The 13,082-nt window shown below is 36.0% G+C and overlaps 1 protein-coding gene across 13 annotated transcripts in view; it reads right to left on the reverse strand.

Annotated features, from left to right (window-relative positions):
- The window catches only part of ATOSA (atos homolog A), an 87,331-nt gene that overhangs the window by 34,842 nt on the left and 39,407 nt on the right, over positions 1-13,082 (reverse strand). The window contains exon 1 of one of the 13 annotated variants that reach the window (XM_082617281.1): positions 6,480-6,519. The exons of the other annotated variants lie outside the window; for them this stretch is intronic. The gene's annotated coding sequence lies outside the window, so the exon portion shown is untranslated. Of the gene's footprint in view, positions 1-6,479; positions 6,520-13,082 lie in introns of those variants that run through there. 13 annotated transcript variants of the gene reach the window in all.

A 13,082-nucleotide genomic window follows, 5' to 3' on the forward strand; every position in this document is an offset into this window, starting at 1 on the left:
AATGTTGATTCTGGTCCTTACTATAAAACATCTTGATGTTTAATTCCCAATCTCTGTTTTCCTTTGAATTCTAACTTGACTTTCCAGTTTACATGGTTACTATTCTGCAATCTTGACAGAATTTTCTTTGTTTCTCTGCTCATGCAACCACTCGGAACCCTATTTTTCACCACTGAGACTTGAAGTGCTTACCTATCTCAGGACTGTTTCCTCAATATCTATTATATCTGATAGGGATTCCTATATGCCGTGGCTACCCGAGCTAAACCTGACACTTTGAAAGCTGCAAAAGAAGAGTTGTGAATGAGTTGGAAAACCAAAGGGGGAAGGGAAACAGGGGTTAAAAACCTTAACTAAGGAGTACACTGTTACAAACTGTGTATTTTCCAGTGGAGAAATTGAAAATCTGCCAACTTTTTTCTAGTCCCTGATTTCAGTTAAATTTCAACTCAGGTGGGAAGCAGACACAGAGGGAAATCCTCTCATAAGCTTCATGTGTTCCTACTGCAATTATTACTCTATTCTATGGCTGATTGTCTCTAATTAGATTATAAACTCTAGGCATGCAGGAGCCAGGTCTAACACATCCATCATTCTATTACCAGTGCCTAGGACAGTGCCTGGCATATAGGAGATGCTCAATGAACACATAAGCAAAATGAAAGAGTGGTTAAAGTGTAGTTATTTAACTAATTAATAAGATCTCAGTTGCAGATCAACTTGAGATCTATGTTAAAGTATGACCAACTCTGGAGAATTCAGGTATTATAGGACAAGTGACCTCAGATTATTAGCCCTATAACAAATGGCAGATTGAAGGTACCAGGACATCAGGAAATGCACAAGAAGTTCTTTTAGCTTTTATTTTACTACGTTTTTTTAAAAACAGAATTTAACTTATTCACACTGACATTTTAATAAAGAGTTGTTAAAACACACACACACACACACACACACACACACACCACTAAAATGATTATATTCATGTATGTTCCTGGGCCTCAATCATCAGTATCTCAAGAGAATTTGTTTCCTACATTCCAATTTGACAGCCAGTTCTGCCATCTGATAGTGTATTCTCTAAAATGTTGAAAGCAGGTAATTTTTGAGGGTCAGATCTTACAGATATCTTCACACTAAATCTCACAGAAAGCAAAGGAAAAGCCTTAGCTAATTCTCTAATCACTAATTCTCTATTGTTAACAATTAGTACAACTAGTATAACCAATGGAAATGGACTAAAGGAAGGCAGGCTTAGTGATTTGACAGGTGAGAATTAGGACTTTCAATTATTTTCAATGCTCCAAAATGTTTCTTAAATTTTTCTAAAACTGCTCATGTTTGTAGACATTCTATCCGGCTCAGAACTGGTGTTTTGAAATTTTCATATATATACACAAAAATTTAAATATTGTGAACAAAATCAATACAAAATATTCATTCCATCATTCTTAGATATTTTAAGATTAACAGTATTTTCTAAAGCACTTTGAACTTCTTGAAACAAGGATCTAAATAATGTTAAAAGACAAACAGTTCTAGTTCTAAAACTAAAAAGGAACATAAGAGAATTCTGGAAGCATAGAAGGTGCTCCTTTGATATGAGCTATGACAGGCCTGTGTACTCAGAACTCAGGCTATACTGAGTTCCTATGTTCCCTAAATTACTTACAATCAAGTAATAAGTACTAACCCTTTTCCCACCTTTGCAAATATTGCATAATAAAAAACAGCTATCACCTACCAATTTGAATTTGTTTACCACAACTATTAAATAAATTACAGTAACAAAAATACAATGCTATGTAGTTTTTTAAAACACTATCATAGACTATAGTAAAACTTTTAAAAAGGCATATATTTTATGTCATTTAAACTGCTCAGATGATTATATTATAGGTTAAAAGCTTGCATAACAAAGAAATATGGCATTTATGATTAGTATTTACATATCTTCCATCAAAATAATTTTTAACTAAAAGTGCTACATAGGCATAACACAAAAGAAACAACTCTTTATAGTAGTAGAACAATTGGTGAGTTCATTTAAAAAAAATTCAATCTAATTTATGCAATACTTACTACTGAATTTTTCACCCAATTGTTAGCAGATAGATATTTTCTAGGCACAGAAGAGTAAATAGAGTTCACCAGAAGCCAGGGAAGGTAAAGGTTGTACTTCACACAATTCTGCAAGGCGACTCTCTTCCCAGAGGACTGTAATTGGCTGCCGTAAGAGACATCTCCTTTTCCTCTACAATCCAAATTCCCAACTACACAAAGCCTCTAATATGTAAATGCCATCCATATTCCCCTCCTGGCTCCTTACCAATTCAACTACAGTAATTTGTGTGGAGATAAGGAAATTTTTAAAGAAAACAATCAGAAAAGAAGGATAAGTAACTAAGAATTGTGATCAAAATAAAGAGAAAAAAAGGAGGAAAGGGACAGGGAGAAACAAAATAGACAAAGAAGAAAGAACAAACAGGAAAATAAGATGGGGCGGGGCGGGGGGGAATATAAAAGGAAAAACAAAGTATACAGAATAAGAGTAGAGTTAGAGGAAGCTGAACAGATGAGGGAGGGAAAAACTTTTCAGGGGAGCCATCACTTTCTGTCCTAATTGGTCCTTAGGCTCTTTTCCTAAACTCCCATCTTTCAAACATTGCAAAGTAGGCCTCCCTGTCTTCTCACACATGTTCTACTAGCACCTCTAAAAGGAGCCCCAAATTTGTTAGGTAGTTGTATACCCATTGATTAAAAACAGTTTAAAGTAGAAAAGGCCAATTCAATCTGGATTTTCGTTCACAATAGTGTTCAAAAGGTACAGAGCTTCAATTTAGTGAGCATAAAATATTAACTGTAACCTAGGCAAGTTGCTCTCTTAATTATTTCTCTGGTAACTAAGAGATGATTTATTGTTTGATAACCATATTGCTTATAATAATTTTTCTGTTGGTTTTAGATAAATGATCTTAAAGATTAATTTTTATAAAGGACATAATATGCCAAAATTATAACTGTGAATTTTAAACCTGAAATATTAAAATTTTATGTTCTTCTATAGAACTGTGATGGTTCTAAACTGTGGCCTAACTTTGAGGAAAAAACTGGCTTTATGATCAAGTAGATGTAAATTCAAATACTGAGTGAATCTAGGCAAATTAAAATAATTCTTTGAGAAATTTCTGAGAAAAAAAAGACTCTGCCCTTTGATCTTTGGCATACCCTGCTATGGTAGGAATTATCAAATTAAATTTCAGTTATTATTTAACCTTAAACAGCAAACCTCATGTGGTTGACAAATATTTATTTATTTATTTATTTATTTATTTATTGACAAATATTTAAAAACCCACTATAAATTCACTGCTCTTTATGGTCAGAAGACATTCTTAGTAAAGTTTTCATATAAAGGGCCAGAATATAAATTAAGAAATTATTGATTTCAGGCTGTATTTCCTTCATAATGTATTTGATTCAAGGAATGCCATGAAGCATAAAACCTTCCCATCTCCAGAAATGAAATGAGGTTATATACAACATAACTGATGGTCAAAGTGAAAATTAAAATTCATGTAAAGATCTGAAAATAAAATTAACCTTTAATAACTATTTCGTAACTGCAATACGTAAAACATTCACTGCAGAATTTGATTTTACTGTTTTCACAAAGACAGTAGGATCCAGTGAGGACAGTCCTGGGCAAGTTCAGGCATGTCACTTAATTTCTTCATTTATACAATGGTAATGATTAAGTGTCAGGGGAGAAAGGAACTTCTTCCCTTTACCTGGGTTAGGTCTCTGTACACAGGGAGAGCAGGACTTTACCCCAACTCTTATCTTCCACCAAGGAACATACTGGGGAGAAACACATGATTTCTATATTCACCCATTTTATGAATTCTTCCACAAGGCCAGTAGGATGGCTGACATGACTGGTTTGATTTTGGTAGTCACTGTGCTATTTCCAGTCAAAATGGAGTAACAGGGACTTGATTTACCCACACACCTAAACCACAACAAAATAGAAACAACTGACACTGAACAACAGACAGTGTAAGACAGTGATCTCTGAGAGAAAAATAAACAGGTGAGCTCTAAACTGCCCAATGCCTGGAGAAAGTTTCCAGGCTGAAGGACAGGGAAGGAGAAGGCAGATGGAATCCAGCAGTCTCCCTGAATCAAGCACAAAAGAACTAAGGGAAAGGGAAGTTAGGTGGCTAGAGTCACAGGGCAGAGCACCAGACAAGGGAGAGTAGCACAAAGAAGGTGAGTCCAGCAGAAATAGAGAAGGAGTGAAAGAAAAAAACTCAACCTGGAATTCCTGAAAAACAAACAAACAAACAAAAACCTTAGACCCAGAAAAGCTGAAACAAGTTTATCACCAACAGACCCTCACTACCAAAAACGGTAAAGGAAATCCTTCTGTCAGAAAGAAAATTAAACCATTTGGAAATCTGGATCTACACAAAGAGAACTGGAAATCATAAATATGTAGGTAAATAAAAAGTAATTTATTCTTTGTTTTTAAATCACTTTTAAATAGAACTGACTATTTAAAGGAAATGTTGAAGTATTTGAAGGTAAATACTTCAAAGTATTTGAAGGTAAAATGTGACAAGTTAATTATTGCATACTTTAAAGTAACTACTGAAAAAACAAACCAAACATACCCCCATAAAACTAATTATAATTAATAAGTTAACAAAGGAGATAAAATGAAATTATTTTAAAAAAAAACACCAAAACTATCAATCCAAAAGAAGTCAGAAAAAGAAGGATAAAGGAACGAAGACCAGATGGGACAAATAGAAAGCAAATAATAAGATGACAGATTTAATCCCATCCATATCAACAATAACCTAAAATGTGAATGGTCTAATTAAAAAGCAAGGATTGGGCTTCCCTGGTGGCACAGTGGTTGAGAGTCCGCCTGCCGATGCAGGGGACGCGGGTTCGTGCCCTGGTCCGGGAGGATCCCACATGCCGCGGAGCAGCTGGGCCCATGAGCCATGGCTGCTGAGCCTGTGTGTCCGGAGCCTGTGCTCCACAGCGGGAGAGGCCACAGCAGTGAGAGGCCTGCATACCGCAAAAAAAAAAAAAAAAAAAAAAAAAAGCAAGGATTATCAGATTGGTTAAAAAAGCAAGACACAACTGCATACTACCTATAAGAAATCCATTTTGAATATAAAGACACAAATAAGCTAAAAGCGAGTGCTAACACTAGCCAAAAGAAAGCTGGAGTGGCTACAGTAATCAGATGAAACAGATTCCAGAGCAAATGAACTTGCAAGTGATAATGGTGGCCATTTCATAATGATAATGAGGTCAATCCATCAAGAAAGCATAACAGCCCTAAACAAACGTTTTCCTTTGAGACCTAAGAAACCTAAGAAACCTAAGAAAATAGCTTCAACAAGTATAAAGTAAAAATGATAGAACTGTAAGAAACAGACACATCCACAAATATATTTGAGATTTCAACACCCGCTTTTTCAATAATCAATAGAACAAGAAACAGAAAATCAGTAAGAACATAAAAATCTTGAACAGTACCATCAACTTGACCTAATTGGCATTTACATAACACTCCACTCAACAAAAGAAGAATACACATCTTTACTCGGTACACATACAACATTTACCAAGACAGACCATATTCTGGGCCACAAAACAAGTCTCAATAAATTTAAATAGTTTTAAATCATCCAAAGTGTATTCTCCAACCATAATGGAACTAAATTAGTACTCAGTAAGAGAAAGATAGCTGGAAAATCTCTAAATATTTTGGACGTAAATAACTGGTGTGATTTCAATAGTCATTGGACCACCTCTTTACTCTGAAATGAGGTTTCCAAGTTTATGGACTGAATTGTGTCCCGCCACACCTCCCCCCGCCCCCAAACTCATATGTTGAAGCCCTAACCTCCAATGTGACTGTATTAAGAGACACGGCTTTTAGAAGGCAATTAACGTTAAATGAGGTCATCAGGGTGGGGCCGTAAACCAATAGGATTGGTGGCCTTACAGGAAATGGAAAAGAGAAATCTCTCTACCTCTCTTCCTTCCCCTCCCCCCTCCCCCCTTTCCAAGCACATGCACCAAGGAAAGACCATAAGGGCTTCCCCGGTGGCGCAGTGGTTAAGAATCTGCCTGCCAATGCAGGGGACACGGGTTCAAGCCCTGGTCCGGGAAGATCCCATATGCCGTGGAGCAACTAAGCCTGCACTGCACAACTACTGAGCTTGCGCTCTAGAGCCCAAGAGCCACAACTACTGAAGCCTGTGTTCCTAAAGCCTATGCTCTTCAACAAGAGAAGCCACCGCAATGAGAAGCCCGCGCACCACAACGAAGAGTAGCCCCCACTCTCTGCAACTAGAGAAAACCTGCATGCAACAACAAAGACCCAAAATTAATTAATTAATTTTAAAAAAAGGGAAGACCATCCATCTACAAGCCAGGAAGAGAACAGTTACCAGAAACCAAATCAGCTGGCACCTTGATCTTAATACTTCCCAGCCTCGTTAACTGTGTGAAAATGAAATTCTGTTGATTAAGCCACTCAGTCTATGGTATTTTGTTATGGCAGCCCAATCTGACTAATACATCAAGGATAAAAGCCAGGAATCTGCCTCTATATTTCCTGTTCTTTGCTGAAACTCAGAGGGTGTAGTCCTGCACCTTGCTGCAGATTTCTAGATAAGGCATGCTGGAGCCAGTGCCTAGAGCCTACATGTTCTCAATTAATAAAAGAGGGAGTAAAAATACCAGGCATAAATGGGTTTCCAGAATCCTTGCACTTGGAGAACCATAGGGTGCATGACTCGTTTAATAAAGTGATACTCTATTTCTCATTCTATTGATACCATCAATCATGTGTGTATATACTTGCAGTTGGAAAGGAGAAATGGTAATTAGTACTATGAATCCCTAGCAATTATAACTATCCAACCATCTTACATAATTGTTGTGATGAGCAGAAGTGAGGTATGCCAAACACTGATTCATTAAATTAATCTTACTCAAAGGAAAAAAAACCCTTCTGTTCGAGGGCATAGCTACTTAATGAAGTCAAGGTGGGGGTAAGGGGAGAAAACTGAGAAAAGAGTGAGTAATAAGGGGAAAAGAAAAACAAAAGTAATGATAAATACATGTAGAATTCACTAAGTCCAACATCATATTCTACTCCCCCCTACTACCTTTACATCTCCAAACCCAAATCTGCTCTTTCTCTTGAGTTCTCTATATAGTCTAACATTATCGATGCTTAACTGCCCAAGCCAAAAACTTGGCAATGGAGTCCTATAAACGGCACCTCCTAAACAGCTCTAGCCACTTTTCTTCCTCACTCTATGGCTCCTACCTATACTACCAATGGCCATATGGGGACTTCCCTGGTGGTCCAGTAGTTAAGACTCTGCGTTTCCACTGCAAGGAGCATGGGTTAGAACCCTGGTCAGGGAACTAAGATCCTGCATGCTGCATGGCGTGGCCAAAAAAATTAATAAATAAAAAATAAATAAAATACATACTTAAAAAAATGGCCATATGTTACACACTAGTGTGTATAAAATAGATAACCAACAAGGACCTACTGTACAGCACAGGGAACTATACCCAATATTATGTAATAACCTATAAGAGAAAAGAATCTGAAAAAGAATATACATATATATATATATATGTATAACTGAATCACTGTGCTGTACACCTGAAACTTATATGACATTGTAAACTAGACTTCAATAAAAAAAATTTTTTAGGGCTTCCCTGGTGGCGCAGTGGTTGAGAGTCCGCCTGCCGATGCAGGGGACACGGGTTCGTGCCCCGATCCCGGAAGATCCCACATGCCGCGGAGCGGCTGGGCCCGCGAGCCATGGCCACGGAGCCTGTGTGTCCGGAGCCTGTGCTCTGCAACGGGAGAGGCCACAGCAGTGAGAGGCCCGCGTACAGCAAAAAAAAAAAAAAAAAAAAAAAAATTTTTTAAATCATCATATGTTGAAAAATACCTCCTGTAAAATGCTATAAAAAATATATATGTATTTCACCAAGAGTGAACCCTAATGTAAACTATAGACTTTTGGTGATGATGTGTCAATACAGGTTCATCGATTGTAACAAATGTACCACTGTGTCATGGGGTATTGATAGTGGGGGAAGTTGTGCATGTGTGGGGAACAGGGTGTATATGGCACTCTGTACTTTGTGCTCAGTCTTGCTGTGAACCTAAAACTTCTCTCTAGGGACTTCCCTGGTGGTCCAGTGGGTAAGACTCTGAGCTCCCAATTCAGGGGGCCGGGGTTCGATCCCTGGTCTGGGAACTAGATCCCACATGCATGCCCCAACTAAGAAGTCTGCACGCCACAACTAAGAAGTCCGCATGCCGCCACTAAGAAGTCCACATGCTGCAACTAAAAAAGATCCCGCATACCGCAACTAAGACCCAGTGCAGCCTAAATAAATAAATATTTTTAAAAATAAAATAAAACTTTTCTCTAAAAAAAGTTTATTAATTAAAAAATATTTCCCTTCTATAAAATGCCATAAAAATATTCTTGGTGGTTTTTTTTTACTTTCTGCAGATTTAAAAAATAAAAATCAATACTGAAAATAATCTATTCACTTATCCCAAAATTGTACTTAAGAAGTTTCCCTCAGGAAGCATGAATTATGAAGACAAAAACAAAAATTATAGTAGAAAGCAACAAAAGAAGCACAAAAGAAAATTATCAAAGCTCAGATGAGTTATCACTGTCCCAGGATCAAAAAAAAAAAAAAAGATGTTCTGTACAAACTTAAATTAACATAGTTTATGTTTTATATTAAAGTATTTTAATGCCTGATAAGTATGAATATACTTAAAAGTCTTCAGGGTCTGAAAAAATGTGTAAGTTACTGAAAGAAGGGAGAAACACTACTTCTGCAACATTATTTGCTATTTAACTTGTATTACAGGTAAAAAATTAAGTGACTGAGGGAAGCACAGTTCTTATTATAACTGATATTCTCAAAGTCTACTGACAATAATATTGTTTCTCATATAACCTCTGGTGCTGAGCTTCTTGGACAAAATTCCGCTGGACTAGACTATTGAATACCTATGTTAAATTCTGTATTTTGAGAATATGCCAGAGTAAGAGTCCTTAATGAGCAGTACAGTGCAGTATATTGTATAATGATGGCTTTAAGCATTCTATAAATACAGCAGTCTTGGAAATATCAATTTAATGCCAGTCAGATTTGTTTATAAAAGAACCCACCTACAGGAAATAACTTAAATAAGTTTCACTTACAAACTGAAGACTGCTTGGACACCTTTCTCTGGTCTGTGGTTGTGGATCCATCATGCAACTATAACACTAGTATTTACAATACTATAATACCAGCTGACACTTCCTAAGCTCTTACTATGTGCCAGATACTGTGATGATTATTTTATCTTATTTAATCTTCACAACGATACTGAGAATACATCACAATGTTTTACCTCCAAAAATAGCCTGAGTATATATGGAATGGTCATTCATATATAACCACTATTGTTAATTCATCAAATCTAAGATGTCATTAATTTTAAGATACATACTATTTTATCTTTCATTAAGAAAGAAAAATCTGCCAATTTAACTATAGTGTGCATCAAAGTGTAAGAAACAAATTTCTTTCTGATTTCAAAGATTTAAAATATAGAAAATGTGCATGCTAAAATCAACCAAATATGGTAACCCTAAAATTATAAGTTTAATCAGAATCTGATTTAAATGCAGTATTTCTTAATAGACCTGAAAACAAAGTGAGCTAACTAACTGAATGCTTTTCAGCCTCTTTTGAGAAGAAATACAACCTTGGAGAATGAAATCATTTCGCCAACAAACTTCTTAACTGAATGGGAAAAAAAGAGAGGGAGCAACAGCTACAGGTGTTCATATGAACTGCATTCATACTTTATGCTTATATATTTTTAGTCAAACTATGTACATTATTCAAAGTAAAAACACCTTCATCAAAGTGTGTGTTTAACAGTGACTGGTTAATCTATATTGTAATAAAAGGGTGAAATAAGACTGGATATTTATAGTTTCGTGGTTAAGATCATGATTAACAGACAATCTGAATCCTGGTTCTGCTGCTAATAATGATGTAGCCCAAAGGAGCTTATTTAGTCTCTCTAAACTTTACTTTCCTGAAAAATGGAGGTAATACCTATTTCATAGCATCAATGATTTCAGGAGGTAACAGTATGTTGTGTTGGACAACACGGCATACAGTAAGCAGTTTTATATAATACATAGTCTTACTGTTCCTTAATAAGCCAAAGTATCTGGATAGAAATTTTCAATAGTTCTAGAATCTTGTGGTTTGGACTCCCAGCTGCACATTGAACAAACTGGAGAGTTGTAAAAACAAAGTATAAGACAAAACAAAAAAACAGAAACAAAACCCAGGGACACATCCAAGACTGGATATTATATTCTTATAAAAGCTCCCTAAAAGCTCCCTTTGTAATTCTAATGCAAAAAGGATTGAGAACCACTGCTCTAATTGGAAGCTTGAGGCTAAGCAAGGGGAGAAAATGAGGATATTAGGCAAGGTGGTACATGGAAAAAATAGTGGTGACATTCGAAAAGCAAGAGACCCCCTTTAACATATGTACACTGGAGTTACATTTTCAGTTATAGCTGTGAATTTGCAAATATCCATTTATAATATGTAACTGAGGTAGAAGTGGTTCTCAGACTGGGGTCTGTGGACATTCTGGGGATCTAACAGCTTTCTCCAAATTTAACACGTGATTTATTTTCAATGAAAATCTCAAAAAATGAGCAGAAACCTAGCCTGGAACATCGTGAACAATGATAATCAAGGATTGCCTTATAATTTCAGGGCTATATTCATATGTACTATTACGATTTACATTTACAGTTTTGCTGGTGTTTAAATAACATGACTTTAACAGCTCTAGGCCAGTAAGAGAGGTGGACTTAACACAGATGACGTTTTTGTATTGTGTGCAAAATGGTGGCCTTGGGTACCAACAAAAGTTGACAATGAGTCAAATGGGACAAGCAAATATCAAGCCATAGTATGGTAGGCACGTTCATCTCAGAAGGACTTGGCCCATAATACCAATCATGATAGTCACATTTTGACCAGTAACTTTGTAACACACCATAATGATTTAAAGTTTACTGGTTCTACAGTTTTATTTGCACTTAGTTTTTAAATTTTAAAAACTTTTTTAATATTTTAATTTTACTGGAGTATAGTTGATTTACAATGTTGTGTTAGTTTCAGGTGTACAGCAAAGTGATTCAGTTATACAGATACATATATTCATTGTTTTTTAGATTCTTTTCTCATGTAGGTTATCACAGAATATTGGATAGAGTTCCCTGTGCTATACAGTAGGTCCTTGTTGGTTATCTATCTTATATATAGTAGTGTGCGTGTGTTCATCCCAAGCTCCTGATTTATCCCTCTCCCCCATGTTTCCCCTCTGGTAACCATAAGTTGTTTTCAATATCTATAAGTTGGCTTCTGTTTTGTAAATAAGTTCATTTGTATCTTTTTTTAAATTAAATTCCATATATGATATTGTATGATATTTGTCTTTCTCTGACTTACTACACTTAGTATGATAATCTCTATGTTGCTGCAAATGGCATTATTTCATTCTTCTTTATGGCTAAGTAATATTCCATTATATATATGTACCACACCTTTTTTATCCATTCCTCTGTTGATAGACATTTAGGTTGCTTCCATGTCTTGGCTATTGTAAAAAGTGCTGCAATGAACATTGGGGTGCATGTATCCTTTTGTATTATGGTTTTCTCCGGGTATATGCCCAGGAGTGGGATTGCTGGATCACATGGTAGCTATCTTAAGTTTTTTAAGGAACCTCCATACTGTTCTCCATAGTGGTTGTACCAATCTACATTCCCACCAACAGTGTAGGGAGGTTCCCTTTTCTCCACATCCTCTCCAGCATTTATTGTTTGTAGACTTTTTGATGATGGCCTGCATTTAGTTTTTTAAAATCATTTTGGTTTTATAGTTGTATGAGGTCTATAAGAAAATTACACTGAGTTCATTTTTCTACAATGTAATTAAAAAATAACTTATGTCAGCTGGTTCAAAAAATTTTTTTCCCTTAAATAGTTGTGGGGAGTCCTGGAAGAAAGACTGAATGGATTCAAATCTCAGTTCCATTATGTAAGGAGGAGGCTTTCAATTTTTCATAAAATCTTTAAGATCTCTTTCTCTCTCTCAGGTATTATTCTGAAGTTGGCAAAAAGTCATACTTGGCACACCTGTCAGAATGGCTATTATCAAAAAGACAACAAATAACAAGTGTTGCTGAGGATATGGAGAAAAGGCGACCCTTGTGCACTGCTGGTGGGAATGCAAATTGGTGCAGCCACTATGGAAAACAGTATGGAGATTCCTCAAAAAGCTAAAAATAGAACTACCATATGATCCAACAATTCCACTCCTGGGTATTTATCCAAAGAAAACAAACACACTAATTGGAAAAGATATATGCACCCCTATGTTCACTGCAGCATTATTTACAATAGACAAGATATGGAAGCAACCCAAGTGCCCAGATGAATGGATAAAGAAGATATGGTTTATATATACAGTGCAATATTACCCACAAAAAAGAATGAAATTTTGCCATTGCAACAACATGGATGGACCTAGAGGGTATCATGCTAAATGAAATAAATCAGACAGAGAAAGACAAATACTGTATGATTTCAGTTACATATGTAATCTAAAAAACAAAACAAATGAGCGAACATAACAAAACAGAGTCATAGATATAGAGAACAAATTGCCAGAGTGGAAGGGGGTGGGGGGAGAAAAGAAATAGGTCATGGGTATGAAATGTACAGTGTGGGGAATACAGCCAGTAACTATGTAATATCTTTGGTATGGTGACATATCATAACTAGACTTATCATGGTGATTATTTTGAAATGTATAAATACCAAATCACTATGTTGGTGCAACAGGAACTAATATAGTGTTGGATGTCAACTGTACTTCAAAAACAAAAAACTAAAGCACTC

The sequence above is a fragment of the Mesoplodon mirus genome (genome assembly GCF_964341445.2).
Source record: "Mesoplodon mirus genome assembly, chromosome: 4".
Lineage (NCBI taxonomy): Eukaryota > Metazoa > Chordata > Mammalia > Artiodactyla > Ziphiidae > Mesoplodon > Mesoplodon mirus.